General features: G+C 46.8%; 1 protein-coding gene and 1 pseudogene across 2 annotated transcripts in view; both read right to left on the bottom strand.

The window, feature by feature from the left end:
• Positions 1–21,981, bottom strand: part of Atp2b2 (ATPase plasma membrane Ca2+ transporting 2) — a 355,181-nt gene that overhangs the window by 302,566 nt on the left and 30,634 nt on the right. The window lies entirely within an intron of this gene.
• Positions 27–20,880, bottom strand: LOC147830514 (protein PROCA1-like; annotated as a pseudogene). Its single transcript, XR_015453455.1, has one exon. The product of XR_015453455.1 is annotated as a protein PROCA1-like (transcript).

Here is a 21,981-nt window from a genome sequence, read left to right as displayed (position 1 = left end):
TTGAGGAAGCCTGAATAGACCTAAGAGAGAGGAAAAAATATGATGGTGATGAGCAAAAGAGTTGGCAGGTAATGAAATAAAACCGCAGGGGTGAAGTCCAGAGAAGGCACAAGTCAGTCTTCACGGGGGAAAGGAAGGTAGACATGTGGACGAGGTAAGGGGATGAATGAAGGGTCATGGATTTCACAGTGGTCTTCAGCTTCAGCATTCAGGTCCCCCTGTACTTTTATACATGATGCCATCCTGAAAAGATGTCAACATGGGAAAGCATCACCAACATGATGATGAAGGGGGAGATGATGTGCTTGTGAGCACTTGGAAATTTAAGTTGAGAGGAGAAGGCTGAAAGCAGTCTTATCTCCAAATTGGAAAGGAAATCAACAAAAAAATTGCAGGGATGAAACCAGTCCCTATTCGTGTCAGCACTTTAAGGCCCATGAATAGCTGGCCAGTTCTTCCTCAGGAACAAGATATCATCTGTGTGCCCTGAAATCTGTGCCCGGAAATCCCACAGGATGCTTGTTGTTTCTTCTCAGTGAATCCAGCCAATTTAAGAACAGTGCCTCACTACTCTGTCTGCATGGTTACCAAGGGAGCCACAGGTAAATGTAGTATAGTCCCATCCCTGGGGAAAGCTGACTGGTTCAGGATAAGGCACCTGACCCACACTAAACCAATCACATTCCTTCCTTGAGATCACAGAATCTGAATTAAGAAAGATACTTTTTCTCTTCTTGTAACAAAAACTGGTGACTGGAGGCTGGAGGTATAGTTCAGTGTAGAGTGCCTTCCTAGGAGGGCCTGGATTCCATCCTAGCACTGAAAAAAACAGGAAAAACCAAAGTTGATGAGAGGTAAGCTCAGAAGTTACTGGTAGCCAGGTGGAGTGAGAGACAATAAAGGTATTTGATGGTAAGAACAAAAACTAAAGATGGAAGGAGGGAGAGGTAGAGAGGAAGAGGGGGAGGGAGGGAGAGAGGGAGAGAGAGAGAGATAGAGACAGAGACAGAGAGAGAGAGAGGGAGAGACAGAGAGAGAGAGAGAGAGAGAGAGTCAGATAATCTTCCAGGGTTCTTGGTCCTCTGCTCTATTTGCATTCACTACCTGGATAGTCTTGTCCCATCCCAAAACTTTAAATACTTTTTCTACACCAAAAACTCTTATTCCCTAATTGTATCTTCTCTTGACCACTGTATCTACTTACCTACTCAACATTTCCCTGTAGATTTCATTTATTTTTTTATTTTTTGATACTGGAGATTGAACTCAGGACCTTGAGGTTGCGAGGCAGGTGGCCAAACCACTGAGCTAAATCCCTGGCCCCATTTTTATTTATTTTTTTCCCTGTAGATTTCAAACAGGCATCTCAAGCTTAATATCTCCTAAATCAAACTGATATTCCTCCATACCTCCTCTTTTTAGGTCGTCATCTTCATTTTTGTTAATGACCACTGCATCATTCTAGTTTAATAAACTCCAAGCCTTAGAGTTGTCCTTGATTCTTCTTCCATCTCCAATCCACCTTTAAGAAAGAACCCAGAATCTGATCTTCTCCTCTTATACCTACTATCTTCTCCACCACTCTCATCTGTGTCCTGACTATGGTATCACTGGTCTTACCGTTTGTGCCCAAGTTATGTCTCATGACTCCCTGACTCAGAGCCTCCACTGATTCTTAATGGCCTTCAGAAAGAAAGCAAAGATCAGTGTGAGTTCAAGGCCAGCCTGGGATACATAGTGATTTCAAGGCCAGCCTGAACTACACAGCAAGAACCTGTCCAAGCATAGAAACAAACAAACAAGAAAGCCAAGCACTTGTAGTGGCCTCATCCGTATTGCCATTCTACTATCCCCATCACACTCTTCTTCCATTATCCCATCTGCTTGGGTCTCCTTCCCCCTTCCAGGCTTTGATCAAAAATCACCTTTCAGGGAGGCTCTTCCTGTCTGTCCTGACTGCCACCCTCTCCTTTGTCACTCCCCGTCCTTCTCCTTCACATGTCTGTCTCCATAGCTCATATCATCATGAAACACATAATAAATATGCTTTGCTTGTTTGTTTATTATCTGTTTCTCTAGTGGCTAGAACAATATCTGGCACATACTGGATTCCTGAATGAGTGAAGAGATCCCTTGCAGCATGCCAATTTTGTGCCAATTCTTCCCATTTCAGCATATGGTAACCAGATTTGGAACTCTGGAGGTGGGCGGATGGAGGTGAGACCTATCACCTGCATCCTCTCGTTCCCTCCCTAGTCTGTTCTCCACACAGCAGCCAGAGATGACAGGGATCTTGTAGGGTTGCCCTTGCTAACCCCTCTACTTGGCTTCTCACTATTTTTAGCATATAGACCTGTACTGTCCAATACAGGAGCTGCCAACTACAAGTGTCCATTTAACCTTAATTAAAGAAAAATAAAATCAAAGTTCCATTCCTTTGTCATGCTAGGAGCAAGTATACTGCCCAAGTTCTCACAGATGCTGAGGTGGATCTAGATTTAAACCCTGGTAGTAGCCTGACTCCATTTATCAATGCTAGAGTATTTTCATTTTGGTCTCTCCCCTCTCCACCCCTTACCCCCCACTGTCCTATACTAGACTTCTCTAGGGCACAGCAGTATTCATCTTATAACGCAACACTCTGCCAGAACCTGACACATGGCAGTCTTGATAGACATTAGAACAATTTTTGATTGACTCAGAAAGAGATGATAAAATGCCTATATTAGCTTTTCACTGCTGGGACACAATACCCAACACCCACGACTTATAGGACAAGTTTCAGAGGTTTTCATTCGAGGGTTGACAGCTCCAAAGCAGGAACATCATGTCAGAGAGGGTGTGACAGAGCAAAGCTGCTTCACTCATGGTGATCAGGAAGCAGAGCAGGGGAAGAGTGCCAGAGAGGGAGAGGCAAGGGGCTAGACCCATGTGGACATGCATACAAGTGTGTGCTGCTGATCCCTAGGGTGGATCCCCAAGTTGAAACTACCTTAGCCACCATAGTGCCATTCATGGAATATTCCAGGCTGTGGAAAACTGAGCATCAGGTAGACACATTTGGAAAAAATAATACAGAAGAGGGCAGGAGTGAGAAGCAGGTACAGTTGGCAAGGTCACCTGCAAGAGGTAGGTCCTAAAAGAAGGGTCCCAGGTGGGAACCTATTCGTGGGCTCTGCTCCTTCCCTCATATGTTTACCATGTGTCATGTAGGGTAGAAGGTTCTGGCGCCATGTGGTAGAATAAGTACTGGGAACCCTGTGGTGCACTATGTTTGGGAGGATATCACTATAAAGAAGTGGTCCTCAGTGTATTAAAGCTCTTGGGAAACAGATAAAAAATTCAGCATCAAGATTCCCAGGAGATTCCCAAGGCCCAGGACCAGGGAATCTGCATTTTAATGACTCCCAAGGGAGGCTGACAGAGATGCTGCAAACACTCCAGGAGGACACTCCCACATGACTCTGGATGCTGTCCCCATTCTAGGCACTGTCACCATGGGCCTCTCAGGACCCACCTTGTTTAAAAATCTAGGAGAGCACAGGACTGCAGCTTTCCTGTGTACTAGAACTAGCAGGAAAAATACAAATTCCTGATAAAACAGAGCCTGCTCAGAGGTTGAGAACAACAGTGCCCAACAATGGAAACACTCAAGTTATGGACCAGACCTCATTCAGCACCAACAGGTGCAGCTGACCTCTGTTCTTCCCTTCTCCGTTCCCTCCCCCTGCTTCTCGCTCTCCCCTGGGATCTGAACCTGGTGCAGACAGCCTGGCTCTGACTTCCAGCTTGCTTCACTCCCTGCCCACTTTCCTCTCCAGCACCTAAATGTGGCCCCCATCTAAAGAGCATCACTTCCCCCGTCCTCTTCTTCAGCAAGCTCAAGGAGATGTGCTCAGATTTATTTTCTTCTTTTTTTTTCAGCTATAGGTTTGATACCATTTATTCTTCACCCTGCCCTCAACTGAGATTCAGGTTCAACACTGGGGGAGATTTCCTCTTGGTCACCTTCTTGGCTTGTGAAGAGGTCTTTGTCCCATTCTTCTTGGCCTGAGTAGTGCTCTTCTCTCTTTCTGGGCGATGATGACTCATGATATCCTCACTGGAGGGCTCCTTCTGCCTCCTGTTATAGTAACTGTCTTCACTCTCCAGTTCTCAGCTTTCTGGGCTGTACTCTGACATCCAGGCCAACTCTCTTGGGCTTAATGATTGGCTCAAATCTGTAGGTGAAGACTCTGATTTCACCGGACTTTTCTTCTTTGTCAACTTGCCCTTCTTGGCTTTTTTCTTCAGCTTTGCCTTCTCTTCTGTCATTTCCTCCTCTTTTTTTTCTCATTTTCCTTTTTCTTCTTTACCTTCCTGATCACCTTATTGCCCTGGCTCTTCCCTGCGGGGCTCTCACAGCGCCAGATGGTGATGGGTGCTGCTGAGTCAGAGGCACCAGGGACTGCGCCCTTGCCTGGGTCAGTGGGCATAACAATGGGTCCCACCTGGGTTGGGATAGAAGATTTGCTTTCTTCTTCCTCCTCTTCCTCATTTAGGTCATCTGTCCCACACTCATGGTGAATGGGATGGTAGATCACTGTCACAGAGACAGGCCTGTAGCTTTTGTGCCAGCCATACCAGAATGGCTCCACACAGTCTTCCACTGGGATGAGTGGAAAGCAAGGGTTCTGGATGATGCTGAAGCAGGTTGAGCCTACATCTCGGGAGCAGGTTGAGCTTGAGTCCCAAGAGCTGCTGTTGTTTGCCTTCTCTGAGCAGTCCTTCAGCCTGCCACACATGGAACTCTCAGCCTGGCTCCCTCACAATTCTCCAGGGGTCCAGAGAGAGAAGCCAAAGGGACAGTGGGCTTGATTAGGCCACCAAAAGACTTCCCCCTTGCTAAAGACTTCCTAAAGGAGCACACCAAGGCTTCCAGGCTGGGGCTGGGCTAGCAGTACCAGGCCAAAGCTGAAGAGGGAAACCAAAGGCTAAGAGGGAGATACAAGGAGAGTCTGAACTCTGCCATGGTTTGTCCAAGGAGGGTGCCCTCACCTGGAATCAAAGTCACAGTGGCTGACAGCATGTAAGTGCAGGTTGTGGTGGCCATAGTCAGAGAAGGGGTGGATGATGTGCCCAGAACACTGTGTTTCCAGCAGCACGCTTCAGACTCCTTGCATTCACCCACATCGTTCTCAGTCCAGTTCTTCCACAGGATTCTTCCTCCAGAGTCCAGTTTTAGCGCCAGACCACCCCCTAGCTCCGCCTCATGCTTGCCCACCCCCGCCCCCTCCCCCTCCGGCCCTAGGTGATGTGGTCTCCCCCACCCTCATTCTTAAAAAGCAACTTTGGCTGCTTCTTCTTGGAGACCAGTTAGTTGGAGGGGCTTGGGGTAGAAGCATGGAAGTGAATCAGGTGGTGAGAGACAATTGTGACAGAAGAGGGGCCTATGTCTCTCTCACAAGCAGAGTCTCTCACTCTTGGGCCATTGCATGTGCTGTCCCCTCTCCCAGAATGGCATTCTTGCTGTATCCATCAGAAAACACCCACCTATTTTTGTGGGCTACTCAGCACCACCACTCACCTCAGGCCTGAACGTGATATCTCTGCCTGTCCAATGGCCTCCTTTGGAAATCAACAACTTTCTCTGCTGTGGGAACCCCGGGGCTCTGAGTCCAATGCCCAGGGCAGAGGACTGTTCACCCACTGAGAAAGTAGCTGAAATGTCCCCAGCCTCAGTTCCCACATCTGGAAAATAGGGAAAGTGTGGCAATTCCTGCAGGCACTAAGGTGAGGATTCCTTTGGCAGTGGTTTATAGTAGGTATGCTCCAGAGGAGACCAGGCAGGCAGAGGGGAAAGCAGGGCAGAGGGAGGAAGAATGGGAGCAGCTTCCATGGTACCTAAAGCAGAACTCTCTGAGGGTGGCTCCAGCCTGCTGTGTGGGGATCCAGGTAGACTGTAAGCCACCCCTCAGACTTGTCCAGACCAAGGAGCCATACCCACCAGTCACTGCCTCAGGGCCCCCACCTTCAAGAGGACATCAAGCCCAGGCAGTCTTTGGTTCTCTGCAGTCCCATCGAGACAACTCCAACAACCTGCGGGGAGGCACTAAGGCAGTGCAGCTGGCAAAAGCCCCATGGGCTGGATGAGGGGAGGGCAGATTCAGTGAGGACAGAAGGCATCACAGCCATGCTGCACCTGGTAGGGACTTGGCTAGGACCCCCTTCTGGTGTTTTCCTGGAACAGAGCTGGCCCTGGGGGAGTGCAGACTGGCTCTTTCAGACAGGATCAGGTCCATTCCTTCTTTGTACATTTACTGCCCTGACTATGGAAGGACGTTACTGATTGACTGCCATCACTGATACTGTTTTACAAAGGTACCTACTCTCCCAGAGCCCATGGGCCAGGCCAGATGGCCAGCATCTCACAAGAGGGTTTGGTGGTAGTCCCCAGCTACCTTGGGGGTTCAGGAATGCCAGCCTCCATTTCACACATGTCCAGGGAAGGTGAGTGGGGTCACAGAGCCTGGGAATATAGGGGATTCCAGCGGGGACTGGAAACCAGTACTATCTAATTTTGGAGCCAATACCCTGTTTTCTTTCACCCTGTGCCTCAGTCACCTTTCTGGAAGGGTGCAATCACATCTCCCACTTCCAGGAAGCCCCTTGGGCCCCCACACTGTGGGGTCAGCAGCTCCAGGGACTTGAATTATCTTTAACAACACTGCAGCTTCTGGGGTCCTGAAGGAGAACTGTACCCCATAAATCCTCTCCCCACAACAAAGTCCCTTGTGCCTGGCACCCAAGAACAAGGCAGGCAAACTACTCACTCATGAAGGTCGCAGCTCCTTTTCAGGAAGATGTGTCTCCAGAAACAACCAGGCGTCACCCCAGGGCACCTCTGCTAGGCTCCATGGTCATGGGACTCAGCTTTTCTGCAGGTTAAATCTCTCCCTCGCCCTGTTGTGGCCCTGCCAGCTTTTCTGTGTCTTAGGGACTAATCCTATTCACCAAAACATGTGTGAGGCTCGGACCTGGGTCTGTGGAGCATATTTTTAATTTGCTGTTCTCAGAAGTCAGAGCAATGATAAAAGATTGCTGGAAACACATGACCAAAGGCATTTAACCTGCCAGGGACCCTAGAGGGAAACAGGAAACAGAGGCAGCCACTGGGTATACTCTTTCTGCATACAAATTCTGGTGTCAGGAAGAGGCATGAGCAACTACCCAGACACCTAAAACAGGACCAGGGGCAGGCATACTGGGATACCTCCCATCCCATATACAAGTCATACACACATCCAGCCACTCTTCACTCCTGTCACTGGGTCACTGGTCGCTGCTGCTGCCCTCATTGGAGCCACCAGTACCTCCTGCCTAGAAGCTGTGGCAGCTCCTCATGGTCCCCTGCCCACCACAACCCAATACCATCTGATCTTCTGATAATGCAAATTGGTCTCAATTACCTATACCCTTGCTCCCTAGGTCCTCTGCTGCAAGCCCCCATGAAACTTCCTTTTGTACTGGAATAAAGAACAGAACCATACAGGGCTGGCCCATACCTACCTCTGCTGTACTGACCTCAACTGGCTTGTGAGCTATGGCCACAGGCCCTTTGCACAGGCTGAACTCTGTCTCTTCATTCTTTCCTTCGCCTAACTCTTTCTTATTCATCAGGGCTTCATTCAATGCCAGCTGGTAGAGAAGCCTTCCCGGTTCACACTGCCTAGGCTGTGCTTCTGTCCTCATTGTCAGAAAAACCTAGAGCCAGATTCTTCAGGATAGAAGGGACTTCTGATAGCTGCTTGAAGGGCCATTTCATGGAAAAAGGAAGAAAAGGTCAGAAAAGCTGAAGGACTTGCTTTTTGCTTTTCAAAGTCACAGGGAGAGGCCCTGCCCAGCTGCTCTGAGCTTTCCTGCTGTGCACAGTGCCCTGGCAGCTCTGTCTGGTCTTCACAGATTGGGTCCCCAAGGACATCTGCAGTTGTCTTTAGGAATCTGGAGGAATTTCTAGGACCCCCAGCAGATACTAAAGTCCAAGGATACTCAAGTTCCTTACTAAATGCCTTAGTACAGTATCTGCATAGAACCTGTGCACACCTGCTCTGTCCTTCACATAATCTCTACTCACTGAGCACAGCGTAGACACCAGCAAAGTTGTCAGACTGCACTGCTTGGATAATCGTGGCAGAGAAATGTTTGTGTATGTTCAACACAGATGTAATCTTTTGTTTCACATATTTCTAGTCATGGTTTGCTGAATCTGTGGATTGGAAGCTATGGCTATGCAGGGCTGACTCAGATGAATGTGTCATGGGCTTTGAGGGTCAGACATTCCCTCTCCCTCTGCACCCATCATAACAGCTTCTAAAAGCAGAAACTTGGAGTGGCAGAAAGCAGCAAGTAGAAGAGGAGGGCAGTGAATTTTCCAGTGAAGGAGAAACATCACCACCCTGTGTTGGGAGCAATGCTACATAATTCTAGGGAAAAATCATTTGATTAGGCCTAGTTCTTCTACCTACCGGCCAGCTATGGCATTCCAAGACATAATTCCATTTTGGCCTCGGGTCACAACTGAGATCTCAATGATCCCGTGATGCTGTAAAGCTCCAGGACAAGACCACACCTGTGGGAGACACCCTGGGAGGAACCAAATCTTCATCTGCATAGTTCCTCATTGTTCTTAGATTTCCGCTGCCCCCCCCCCAGTCTTTTGTTACACCTTGTTTATCCCAATGTGAAGTACTGAAATCTACATATTCATTTGTTACATCTGTTTCTCCTGATGTACTGAATAAAAGGTGCAGTAAACTGCGGGCTTTCGTCTTTGCTGCCCAGAGCAGCACTGATCAGACCCAAAGCTCAGCTTCTTCTCAGTCTCATTTTTCTACCTTTCCTGTAATTCACCTTGGCTCGCAGGAGACTAGGACTTACTGCAGAGGTTCTGGTAACATCCCCTTCCCCTGTTCCCTATCACCCTGGCCTTGTGCCTGACACTGGACATGCACCACTGCATCCAATGTGTGGTGTGCACAGAGCTGCTATTCAGTAAGTCACTGCCCTCCCCACCCTTGCCCCAAATCCCACTGAGCTCTCAGGTTGCTCAGCCTCCAACTCCTCCAGGAAGACACCTCAGAGGATAGGGGCAGCTGCTGTCACTGCTTCTCAGCCCCTGCAGCCCTTTGTTGTTCACTAAAAATTCCCATGTGCGCACCTGCTCCCCCATCAGATGAAGGGACTTCTGAGTGGGCTTGCTCTTCTCCTCCATCAAGTCAGCAGAAGTGGAATGACTGGGTGGAAGCCCCCGGATGTGAAGAAGGCTGCAGCAACAAGGCTGAGTTCCAGGCAACCCTGCCATCTCATTCTCCTGCCCCCTCTTGCTCAGGAGCCCCTCCTGTGTTTTGTGGCATTTCCCAAAGGCAGCTGAGAAGCACAAGCTAACACCATCAGACAGGCCTTCCTCCAGGCCCAGGGGATGCCAAGAGCTGGCAAGGCGTGGACATCACCTTTCTTCAGGAACTCCCTGTTCTGCCTGCACCTTCGATTAAAATTCTACCAGCTGGTGTTTTCCCTGTGTCTGCATCAGTGGAGTTACCAGGCATGGGGACCCTCTGTCACCACGTTAGTCTCTACCCACACTGGTATTCAGAACCCTGGAGACCAAGGAACACAGCTTGACTTCTTGCCAGCTGTGTATCACTAAACAGAACCCTCCCTCTGGGCCTTGGTTTTCCCATCCAGCAAATGAAGGAACTAGGCAGTATCGCCTTAGAGGTGGTCCCTATCAACATGTATTCTTTGCTAGACACTGTCAAACAGTCTTCACAAATGGTCAGAGATATTGTCACCATTTTACAGGTGAGGAGACTGAAGCAGGGAGCCTAGGCCATTGGTTAAGATTACCCAGCTTCTCAGTGGTGGGGCTGGCATTTCAGCCCAGGTGTCCTGATTTGGAGATGCTTGTGTTCAGATAGCACAGCAGGATGCCCTTGGTGATGCCAAGACGTGGGTGGTGGCGTTGAGGAGCAGGGCAGTCCCTGAGGTTGTATATTCTTGGTATAAACATCCCAGAAAAAACGAAGAGGGAAGGGTGGCTTCTGGGTTACCTGTACTGCACAGCCAGTCCCCCCATCTGCCACACCACAGGGATGCTTGACCCACTCAGCACTGCCAAGGGCTGCTCACCGGCACACGCCGTCCTCACGGAACACCCCTCAACTCAGTGGGGAAAGTGGAGCATGAGTCCAGAGAGGGCAGCCCTGCCCACACTGATGTGTCTTCCCATGAAAACTACACCCTTTCGTGCTGAGCCTGCTCTGGCCAAGAACAACATGCAGGAAGAGCAAGGTACAGAGGCAAGTAGGCAACCCAGAGCCAGAAACCTCTGTCAGCATAGGGCCCTCTCCTGCCTTTCAGATAAATTCCAAATTCCCTTCCTGAGGGTGCAAAATAAACAACCTTGATTACCTAACTTGTGAGAAAACTTGGTGATCTCTTCAAACCAATAGCTGCTGGTTCATCTTTAAAAAGAAACAACTGAACTGGGCTATTTAGCATGGGGTGGCCCAGGGTGGGAGAGTTCACTGTGCTCTGGCCTCCTAGATCCCCATGTGGGGTGCAGGACTGGGGTGTGGCTTCCCGCCCTGTAAAAGGGGAGAGTGGTACTGAGCTCACAGCAGCTTTCTGGAATCTCGTACTTTAGGGTCAATGCCACACTTCTGTGCATTTGATCCCCAGAACGAACTGGAAAAGCAGGCCTCATTGCTCTCAGCACTGTGGGGAGTGCAGAAGGCTTGAGTGGCTTGGCCATGAACATAGCTTGAGAATTACAGAGTTGGAATTCAAATCTAGATGGATGCAATTCCTGAATCATATCCTAACAGCCACATGTGAAATTCTATGACCTTACCAGGACCAACCCTATTAAGGATAATCACAATAATATTGAGTGATTTAATCATATAGCATGTGCCACATCACTTTTAAAATGAGCCCTGGCCTCAAGGCCTGCCCCTGCCACAGGGCCTTTCCACTGGCTGTCCTGGTACCTGGAAGGATCTTTCACAAATATCCTTATGGCTCCCTCTCTCACCTCCTTCAAGTCTTTGCTCATATGTCACCTTCTCTGGCCTCCCTAAGATGCCACTCTGTACTCCAAACTCCCTGTCCTGTTTTATTTTTTTCTCTATGACCCCTTTCACGATCTAATCTACTCATGTATTTTGTTTGCTGACTGCCTCCAACACAGTTAGCCCTTGCTCTGGGCAGGCCTCCCCATCTGCTTGCCTCCTGCTGTATCCCAGGCCTCATTATGGAGCACAGCCCAGAAAGTAGTGTACAGTAGGGGCTCAGTGACTCATGGTACATCGAAGCTGCCCACTGCAGCTGGGGGAGAGGAAAATTCTGCTCCCTCTTACAGAGACAAGGTCAGAGAAGAAACTGCCCTGAGAGCCAGGGCTTGTAACTGGCAGAGTACTGCACTGAATCCAGCCTCAGGAAGCAAATATCCAAGCACTGAGGTGCTAAGGATCCAATGGGGACTGTAGAGACCTTTTTTGGCATCAGGGATAGGCAAAGTCATAGTCCTTGAGAGACCAGGGTTTGGGGCAATTTGTCAAATGCTCTTCTCTTCCTATAAAGAGAGGATGAAGTTGGAACCCTATGCAGGCCACTGATGGTGAACCCAGGGCCACATCTTTGGGGGCACAGTAACAAGAGGCCGTGGAATTTTCCTATGCAAGGCAGGAGTGGGGTGGAGTCTGGTGGCAGATCCCTTCCCTGTCCCCAGCCACTCCCCATTCCTACTCTGCGGGTCTCCAGGGCCCAGTCCAACCCTGCACTTCTCTCTTCCCAGCTCCTTGTCCCTGAGTCCTGGGCCACCTCCCTGTCCTCACCGCCTGCAGACCCTACTGTGGCTCCTAATATCAACCACAGGGATGGGTCCACTAGCCACATTCAGTCAGACCACCGAGTAAGTCCTGTGCCCACACTGCTGCCATGCTCCCCAGCCACGTTAATGTGGAGATCCGGGGACTCCCTGGGTGCAGCTCACTCAGATGGAGCCTCAGGGCCTTGGCCTGGGCTTGCTCTTACCTCATCACCCTGGCGGCCACCCTCACTTTACAACCAGACCACACGCCACTCATTATCCCCTCATGCTAATCCCAAGCTTCCAGTAGGCGCTTGCTGAGTCCCTGAGGCTGGGCTGAGGTCAGGCCAGCTGGGATAGATGAGTAATTCACAAGGTAGAAGACTTTAAACCAAAATTACCCCAACAGGCAGAAACACTGGGCCAACTAGAAAGAAAATTATATCAAGGGTAGATGAAAGTCAGGGATCTGGACTAAGAAAATTAACTACAAATCAGTGGGGAATTTGCTCAGTAGTACTGTGTGTGAGAGAGACTTGGGAATTTGAGAGGCATATTTGACAGGGTTAAGTGAGTTAGCAGTGTGATGTGTTTGCTGAAAATAAAAAAGCCAAGTCAAAATTAGGTTGCTTTAAATGAGGTAGCTTATCGAGGGAAGTGACAAGGCCCTATTTATTAGACCAGGCAAACTTCAACTGGAGTGTGATAATTGCCTCCCTAAGAGAGGGACGCTAACAGTCTGTTACCTCTCTGAAAAGAAGGCTTGAAGGACAATTGGGGCTGCTGTAGGGGAAAGCACCAAAGTACCATTTTACCCAAAGAACAAAGTAAAAATGTGTGCATGTAGAAGGTAAAGTCTGGCCCCAAGAAGGTAAATCTTTTTTGTTTTGGTTGTTTTGGGTTTTTTCTTTTTTTTTTTTTTGTACCAGGGATCGAACTCAGGTCCTTGCACTTTCAAGGCAGGCAGTAGAACCACTGAGCTAAATCCCCGGCCCCCAAGGAGGTAAATCTTTTTTTTTTTTTTCAAGAAGGTAAATCTTGATACACTGGTACCCCAGTTCACAAACTTAATTTTTCCACAATTCTGGTTCCAAACCTTTTTGGGCAAAAACTGAATCAAATTCAATGGTTAGGTTCGATATTGACCTTATGGGGAAATTTGATTCAGTTCTTGTCTAAAATTCCAGGAGCTTTCAGGTTCAAACAGGTCCTTTGTCCTGTGATAAGAGTGACCTCAAGACCAGCAGCCCTGCCTGGAGACATGGTGGGAACTCGGAGCCCTCTGTTCTCCTGGCAAACTCTGAAGTAGGAGAAGCACAGTAGGAAGGGGACGGCAAGACAGGCAGAAACCAGCCTCATGAGAACCGGCTCTGGTCTAGGTGCTATAATTTGGGGAATTGCTCTGTGCCTCAGTTTCCAAAATATACAGTGAAGCAGTGTGGACTAGGCCCCTGCCACTCAAATTTCCACATGCACAGAACCCCCTGAGTTCTCATGAAGTGCCGATTCTGGCTCAGATCTTGTTTGAGACCCGAATTTTCATCCCAGGATACCCTTCAGCCCTGGCTAACCAGGATGGCTGGGCCTCCTAGAAGGGGCTGAGCCTGCCATTTGTGGGAAATCCCCTTGCAGTACTGATGGTGCTGACCAGAAGCTCACACTTTGAACAAGGATTTTGCAGTCTAGAGTTTTCTTCTTGTTTGGGCCATCTGTGTTTCTAGAACCCCTGCTTCTTTCTCCACAAAGTAAAGGCAGGGTTTGGGGTAGACACCCCCGGGACTTACAAATGCCCCTTCCTCAACTAGGCCACTGGGGCTGAAGCTCTGCAGGCCTTGGTGTGCGGTGAGGTGACTAACACACCTACTTGTGTAATGAATGACAAACCAGGGATGCTGGTGGCCTGGGAGCAGCCCCTACTAAGTTAACATGACTTAACCCTTCAATGAATTCCTGTACTGGAGAGAGCTGAGGTGGCTGGGACCCCTGCAGTCTGCCTCAAGGGCAGGGGTCCTGACTTACATTGTCATATTTATGCTACTGTCTGTGTTTGCCTGCTCAAGAGCTTCAGAACAAAATCAATATGATTTTATACAACAAGGCAGCCAAACGAATATCTGATAATGTGTTTGAGCTGCAACTTTTTGGCGATCATTCGAGATAATACGCCTCCACTGGTTAAAACCACAGGCTCAGATTTCTGCAGAGAGAACCATGAACAAACAAGATGCTGAAAGCACCCCTGGCCCTCCTGTCTCCAACCCCACAAGCAACATGTGCACAAAGCATGGTTTCACAAGACACCCTCAACTGTGTCCTCAGCAGCAGCTGAGCTCAGGCATCTTTGATTTGTTCTTAGATGTCAAGCATGGAAAGGCAGAAAGGTACATGAAGGAAAGGTCAGGCTGTTGGTGTCTAGTTTGGTTAACAACTTGTTTCACCAGCAGTCTAGAAACCCTGGTGTCCTCCAGTGCCTTCTCTTTCTAGGATTCCCAGCCCAACACCCTGCATCACAAACAGATTTGCATTAGGTACAAGGCAGTTTGGATTAATCATTACTGAGCCATTCCCATCCCTCAGAATACAACCCCTGGTGCAGGCTCAGGACACCTAACTGCATCTTAAGTTTGCAGATTACTGGCCAGTGGGCAGTAATCTGACCAGGGTGTGTGGAACAAGATTATTGGAGTCATAAATTTTTATTAAATGAAATGAACAGATTTATAGAAAGCACTGTAAAATGACACTTGTTTTTATTAGCCCAAATCCTACCACTTGACAGAAAGCTCCCAGGCTGAAAGAAAGCCAAGGGATTTCTTTAACAACAGAGAAGTCTTTGATTCAAGTTCCTGTAGCCCCCAGGGGATCAACCTCCTGAAATCCTCCTCTCAGTGGAGGGGGAAGGGCAGCCCATGACTGTTTAAAGACCCCCTTTTGCTGTGAGGAGCAGACTGGCAAGGGCTGGGGCCTGGCTTCCACCTCTGCCACAGGCTGACTGGGTGGCCTGGGTCAGTCATTTCTCCTCTCAGCCTCAGTTTTCTCCTGCCAAACCTGAGGTAGTAGAGTCCACCCTTAGGAATGGCCTGAGGATTGAGATGTGGCTGCTGATAAGGAAGTGGTGCCCAGAAAGATGGGATAAAGGAAGGAAGAAAGGAAAGAAGGGAGAGAGAGAGGCAGGAAGAGAGGGAGAAACAGAGGGAAGGAAGGAGAAAGTAAAGAGAAGGAAGGAAGGAAAAATAAACCTCTGCAAGTGGAAAAGGAATGGAAATGAGGGTGCCAGGGTAAAGGTTAGGTGTTCTTTTTCCTGCTAGTTTTTAAGACTTTCTGAAATAAGAGAAGTGGTTATTTAAAAAAAAAAAAAAAAAAAGAGCCAATATCAAGTTTTGGGGGCAGGCAGACTGGAAATCAAATCCCAGAAGTCCTTTTCTGGTTGTAAAACCTTGGAAGAATCACATACCACTGAGTTCCTGAAACTAATTTAGGAGCCATTTGTGGGTGGATGACTTTCCAGCATCCTTCCCTCCTACCTTTGGAGAATTTCCCCTCTACTTGCTTGATTCTGATAACCATCTAATGCTATCTAATGATAGACAGCTAAGTCTTGCAGGAGAAGAGTACATGCCTGACAACAAAACCAACCCCTGAAAGGCAGAGCTGAGAAACACAGGGAGAGAAAACAAGTCACCTATGTGATCAAGTCTGACCCAAAGCCTATTACTCTGGATTGTTCAAATATGTGGGCCAATAAATGTCCACTTCAGCTGTGTGCCTGGACTTTTATTACTTATAAAACCTAAGTGGCTCATGAGATTATATATAATGTACATTAAGTGTTTAATACAGCAAAGGACACATAGCCATAACACAGTGAGTGATAGCTGTTGTTTTAATAAATAGGAAATAGTCTATATTTTCTTGTTTCTCAAATTAGTTTGAACATTTTCAGTTCCACAACTCTGTGAATATTCACATAGCGTTCACTTACTGTGATGGCTTGTGTCTAGATGTCCCCCCAAAGCCTCACATGGTCATAGATGGGGCTTTTCAGAGGTAGCTGGATCTATAGGGTGTGTGATGCAGGGATTAAGTGTGTGATGTTAGGATTAAGGGTGTGTGATTACTAAATTAGTCCACTCATTGGTTTGGCATAGCTCTGGGCGTACATAATGGAAGGGCCTACCCTGGGTGTGGGTGGCACCACCCAAAGGGCAGATAGCCTAGAAGGAATAAAAGAGAGAGGGAGGCTGCTGCTGCTGCTGCTGCTTTGCTACTTCACTGCTTTGCTGCCTTCTGCTTGCCATGAACTGTTTTTCCTCTGCCCCCACCCCCCACCCCGTGCCACGCCACCCTGCCTTGGAGCCAGCCAACTATGGACTGAAACTTCTACAAACTGTGAGCTAAATAAGTCTTTCCTCCTTTTACTTTGGGTGTTGGGTATTTTGTCTCAGCAATGAGAAAAGTAACTAAAACACTTATATTCACCAGTTGTTAACATTTTACTTCATTGGGCCCCCAGTCATTCTCATTCATTCCTTTCTGTCTCTGCCTCTCCCCTTTGCTGTTGTTGGGCCATTTGAGATATCGCCCCATTTCATTACAACAAAGGTATCTTCCTCATAACCACAGCTCAGCCATCCCACCTAGGAAGTTCAACACTGACCGGGTGTACAGCCTAACCCACAGCTCAAATCCAAATTTCTCCTAACGTCTTTATAACTACTTCCTTCTACTATGGTCATGCATGGTGCCTAGGTGTGTTTCTTTAGCCGCTTTTCATTTAGAACAGTTCTCCAGTCTTCTTTATTGTAATGTTGATACTTCAAAGAGTTCTTTACTTTGAATTGTTTTCCAAGGTTAGGTCTCTATTAAGCATTTTAGGCAGGAATATTACATAGTAATATTGTGGGAAACAAGGTTTAGTTGTAGTGGACATTTTACAGTCATATCACGGACATACAGAAAAAGTGACCAGACATTGCATTTTTACAAACTGAACATGTCTGTGTGTCTAACACACCCCAGCCCTGCCAGAACAAAAGCCCAGCTCCCATAATGCTTCTGTGTGCCCATCTGCTCCCGTCAGATCTCTCTCATCACAGGGTAGCTTCACCTGATCTTGGGTTTCCTATGAACAGGCTCACCAATCACATCACCTTTTGGCACTGCCTGCTTTCATTCATCTTATACCTGCAAGACTCAGTCATGTTGCCACATGTATTTGTGGCTCACAGATCACTGACGTCTTATTTTCCAAAGAACAAAAAGTGAATCAGGTCACATATGTTTTCAGCCATAAAAACAACTTTGTGGCTCTGGCATTGTCCTAACAGGCAAACTCTCTGTTCATAAATTGAGCAGCAAACATTACCAGAGGTGTAGGCACAGCCTGGGGTGTCCCTGGCCCACTCTCCCTCATGCCAACTGATCTCAGACCTTGGCCTTAACCCTGAGCTATGCACCCATCAACTTTATGGATTTGTGTTTAGAACTTCAAGGCCCTGGTGATCTTCCTACCTCCCTCTTCATTTACCAGCTCCTTCTTAGAGCACACCAGATGCATGGCCTCCTTTCTATTCTCACCTCAGAGCCTTTGCACGTGCTGAGGTAGCCATCTGGAATGTCCTTCCCTCACTCTCTTCCTTGGGCTTTCCTGTTCATGTGGAGGTGAAGGGCCTCTTCCCCAACATCCATGGTGAAGGTTGCTGCCCCATTGCCTTGTCCTGCAGTAATGCAAACTTTCCCTTTGTGATTTGATCACAATTTTGCATGCTGTATTTGTGGATTCATGTATTTTTTATCTTTCTCTTACACTGGTTTTATGAGAGCAGAGGTTGTATGTGCTTTGTTTCTAAGGTGCACTGAACACTTAACTCAGGATCATTTCTAAGAACATTTCTAAGTTCAATAAAAAAGGAAGACAAAGAGACATAAGGTGGAAAGAGAAGAAGAGGAGAAAGCAAGAGAGAAGCAGGATCCTGCCTCCAGGTCTCAGTTTGTCTGTTGTGTGTCCCAGCCACTTGTACATAGGACTTGGTGCCATAGAGGCTGGAGGAACCCTGTGGTGCCGCAGTGGTCTACCTCTGACCTGCAGGGGGAAGACAAGGGCAGGTGCTTGATGAGAAGAGCTGCCCTCTACAGGAACACCATGCCCCTTGCTTACTCCTTAAGTGCTCAAGTTGATACATTGAACCCTTTAGAGCTGGAGCAGGAGAGGAAGGGACAGAACCAAACACACACTCCTGGGGAAGGACAACCTGGAAACAAATCAGAGAGACAATGACTCCCAATTCTGACGGTGCAGTTCCATGAAGATTTTTCTGATGAACCGCATGGTCTTTGGCCTGGTGATCTTACTTCTAGAGAGCTATTCTATGATAAAGAAAACCATGGATTAAGGATGTGCCCAAAGACCTAGTGACAACACCATTTGGTACATTATTATTTATAATAGATAAAGAATGAAAATATACCTGGATCCCATTAAAGGCTTGTTTAAATAATTATGTAGAAAATGGTTTGACCATTTTAAACTGTGGCCATTAAGAGTAGCTAAAAGCCAGAACACTGACAACACCAAAGGCTGAGAAGGATGTGGATCACGAACTCACATTCATTGCTGGTGGGAAGACAAAATAGCACAGCTATTTTCACAATGTAGCTGTTTCTTAGAAAAATAAACATGTACTTCACCACACAACCCAGCAGTGATCCTCTTTGGAATTTACTCTAAGTTGTTGAGGATATGGCCATACAAAATTATACACATGGATGTTCATAGCAGCTCTATTGGTAATTTCCCAAGCTTGGAAGCAACCAAGAAAATCTTTAGTAGATAAATGGATAAACTGTGATGCATTCAGACAGTGGAATATTATTTAGCACTAAAAAAGAAATGTGCTATAAAGACATGGTGGAAACTTAAATGCATATTATTAAGAGAGGTTAATGTGAAAAGACTATATTCTGTATGATTCCTAGTACATGACATTCTGGGAAAGGCAAAAATATGGAGACAGTAAAAAGATCTGTGGCTGCCAGAGGTTAGGTGGGATGGACAGAAGAACAGGCAGAGCAGGAGGATTTTTAGGTAGTGATGCCACTCTGTGTGGCACAGTAATGTACATACATGACATTGTACATTTGTCCAAACCCAAAGAATGCATAGCACCCAGAGAGACCTCAGGGAATGATGGACCGTGGTGATAACATGTGTCAGTGCTAGCTCATCCATGTACCATGTACCTCTCTAGTGGCTGAGGGATATAGGGGTAGGGGGTACACAGTAACTGTTTGTACCTTTCCTCTCAGTTCTTCTGTGAACCTAAAACTGCTCTAAAACTAAAATAAAAATGATTGTTGTAGCTGGATGTTAATTGGCAAGAAAAGATAACATGTGAATCACAGTTTTAATATATTAAATATGATCCTTTTCTCAAAACAACATTAATGGTGAAGAATTACATCACACTGACTGAATATCAGGCCCTGTTCTGAACACTTTCCATGCATTATCCTATTTTTTTTTTCCATAGGTACAACTGATCTCTATGTTACAGACAAGGAAACCAAGGCACAGAGATGTTAGAAAACTATCCAGCATCATCTGGGCACAGTGGCACATGTCCATATTCCCAGCTACTTGGGAGCCCAAGGCAGGAGGATTGGAAGTTCTAGGCCAGCCTGGGTGACTCAGTGAGACACTGTCTTAAAATAAAACATTTAAGGGCCGGGCATTTAGCTCAGTGTTCTGGCACCTGCCTCGCAAGCACAAGGTCCTGAGTTTGATCCCCAGTACCAAAAAAAATAAAATAAAAACATTTTTAAAAGACTGGGAATATAGTTGAACACTTCCCAGGTTCAAACTTAGTGCTGAAAAACAAAGAAGCCAACCAACCTTTCAGGGTCACATGGCAGGAATAAGAAATCAGCAGAAAGTTCTGTGTTGCCAACATGTGTGCTCCTAACTGCTGGATTACACTGCCTGCCAGATAGGCACACAGTGGCTCTGGCTACGTGCTAGTGCCCTGGGAGCTTCAGAACAATTTTTGTGGGGCTCGAGCTGGGGATTAGACCCAGGGCTTTGTGCTTGCTAGACAAGTACTCTAGCACTCAGCTATATTCCCAGCCCTTTATTTTTTAATTTTATCTTTTAAATTTTGAGACATGATCTCATTAAGTTTCCCTGGTTGGCTGGGAACCTATGATCCTCCCACCTCTGTCTCCCTAATATCTAGCATTACAGGTATGTGCCACTATTCCCAGCATAGGAACTTAAAAATATATGGATTTATATGTGTATGGATCTGCATCTATGGCTTCACCAAAACACAGATGGAAAATATTTTTAATATTTTGGGTAGTCAGCGTTCCTTAAACAATACAGTAAAACAACTATTTTATATAGCATTTACCTTAATGAGGTGTTATAAGTAATCTAGAGATGATTAAAGGTATACAGGCAAATTTAGTTATATGCAAATATTACCCATTTGCTACCAGCTACTCGAGTGTCTATGGATTTTGGTATCTGTGCGCATCTTGAAACCAATCTTTGAAACCAAGGACTTTTCTCATTGGTATTTTCTATTCTAAAATGAATATTCATTGCTTTGGTAATAGAAAGAAACTATGGAGTGTTTAATAAGGTGTGAATGGGCACTGAGTCCCCAATCAGTCTGGGAAACAATCTTTGTAGTACAAGATGGGTGTCTTTGAACTTCCACTTGGCGTGAGATGTGCTCAACAGGTCCTGGAGGTGGCCAGGTGGGAGGGATGAGAGGAAAAGAGGTAACAAGTTGCCTGCAGCAAGCAAACACCTGCTGAGCAGCTAGACTGTTTAGTGGCTAAGGTGCTGGGCTGGCTTCTGGGAGTTCAGGTCTGGCAGAGGAGCCTTTTCTTTCGTCAGTGAGAGGAAAGAGCTCATGTCTGTGAGCACCGGAGCCCTTTTCCCCTCGAAGAAATCAGCAGATACTTCCAATTTAAACTTGAATTTGAATCTCAGTCCCACCCACCCACTCCCCATATAACCTGGATTAACTAATTAATTTTGTCAGACTGACAGTGTGGCTCAGTGGCAGAGTGCTTATCTAACGTGTGTGTGGTTTTGCATTCAATCCCCAGTAACAAACAAAAGGGGTGTGACTACAGTTCACCCTAACCTGTTACATAGTTTATGAATGACTAGAAGCGAGGAGCCTGAAGGCTCTAAGCACAGACTAATGTTAAGGAGATAGAGACATTAATTACCTGACTTGATCAATACACAGTGTCAATATGTATTGAAATATCATATTGTACCCCATAAATATGTAAAATTATTACATTTAAGTTTCAGATGAAACTGTTAACTACCCTGATTTGATCATTGCATTGTCTACATGTATCAAATGATCACACTGTACCCCATAATTTGTACAATTGAAATAATATTAATAACAAGGTTATGAATAAAAAAAATAGGGATAATAAGAGTACCAACTTGTAGTATTCAGAACTCTAAATAGCCACCAGATTCCCACCCATCATGCACATGCCCTGAACAAGCCTCTCTCCTGGAGTATGGCCAAGGACTATGGATATAATAAGCTATCACTCCTACAGTCATGCAAGGTTACATAGCAAAGATGAGGGGTTTTGCAGATACAGTTAAGGTTCTTTTTTTTTGTACTGGGAATCGAACTCAGGTCCTTGTCCTTGCAAGGCAGGCCACAGAACCACTGAGCTAAATCCCCAGCCCCCGTTAAGGTTCTTAATCAGTTGGATATAAACTAAGCCAAACAGAGGTTACCCCTGGGTGGGCTTGACCCAATCAGGTGATGTTCTAGCACTGGGTATGGAAGTCAGAGACTTCTGGGCTTCATCCTTCGGTCCTTGAAAAATCAAATGCACCAGGGCTTTCAAGAAAATGAGTCCTGCTGACAACCACATGAGCATGGTAGAGGGTCCTGAGCTGCAGCTTTGTGAGAACCTAGGGAGAGGTCACACTAGGCTGTGCTCTTTTAAGCTGCTGAATTCTTGGTGACTTGCTATGCAGCAGCAAGGCCAATGCAGTCTGTCACATGAATGCAATTGAGACAGTGTGAGCTGTGTTTCACATACAAACACCTATTCTGTGTGAATTCTTTGATTTCTTT

Source organism: Heterocephalus glaber, unplaced genomic scaffold (genome assembly GCF_053883595.1).
Source record: "Heterocephalus glaber isolate CG9 unplaced genomic scaffold, H.glaber_assembly_v1.0 deba00000122, whole genome shotgun sequence".
NCBI lineage: Eukaryota > Metazoa > Chordata > Mammalia > Rodentia > Bathyergidae > Heterocephalus > Heterocephalus glaber.
This window is presented reverse-complemented; position numbering and strand designations above follow the sequence as displayed.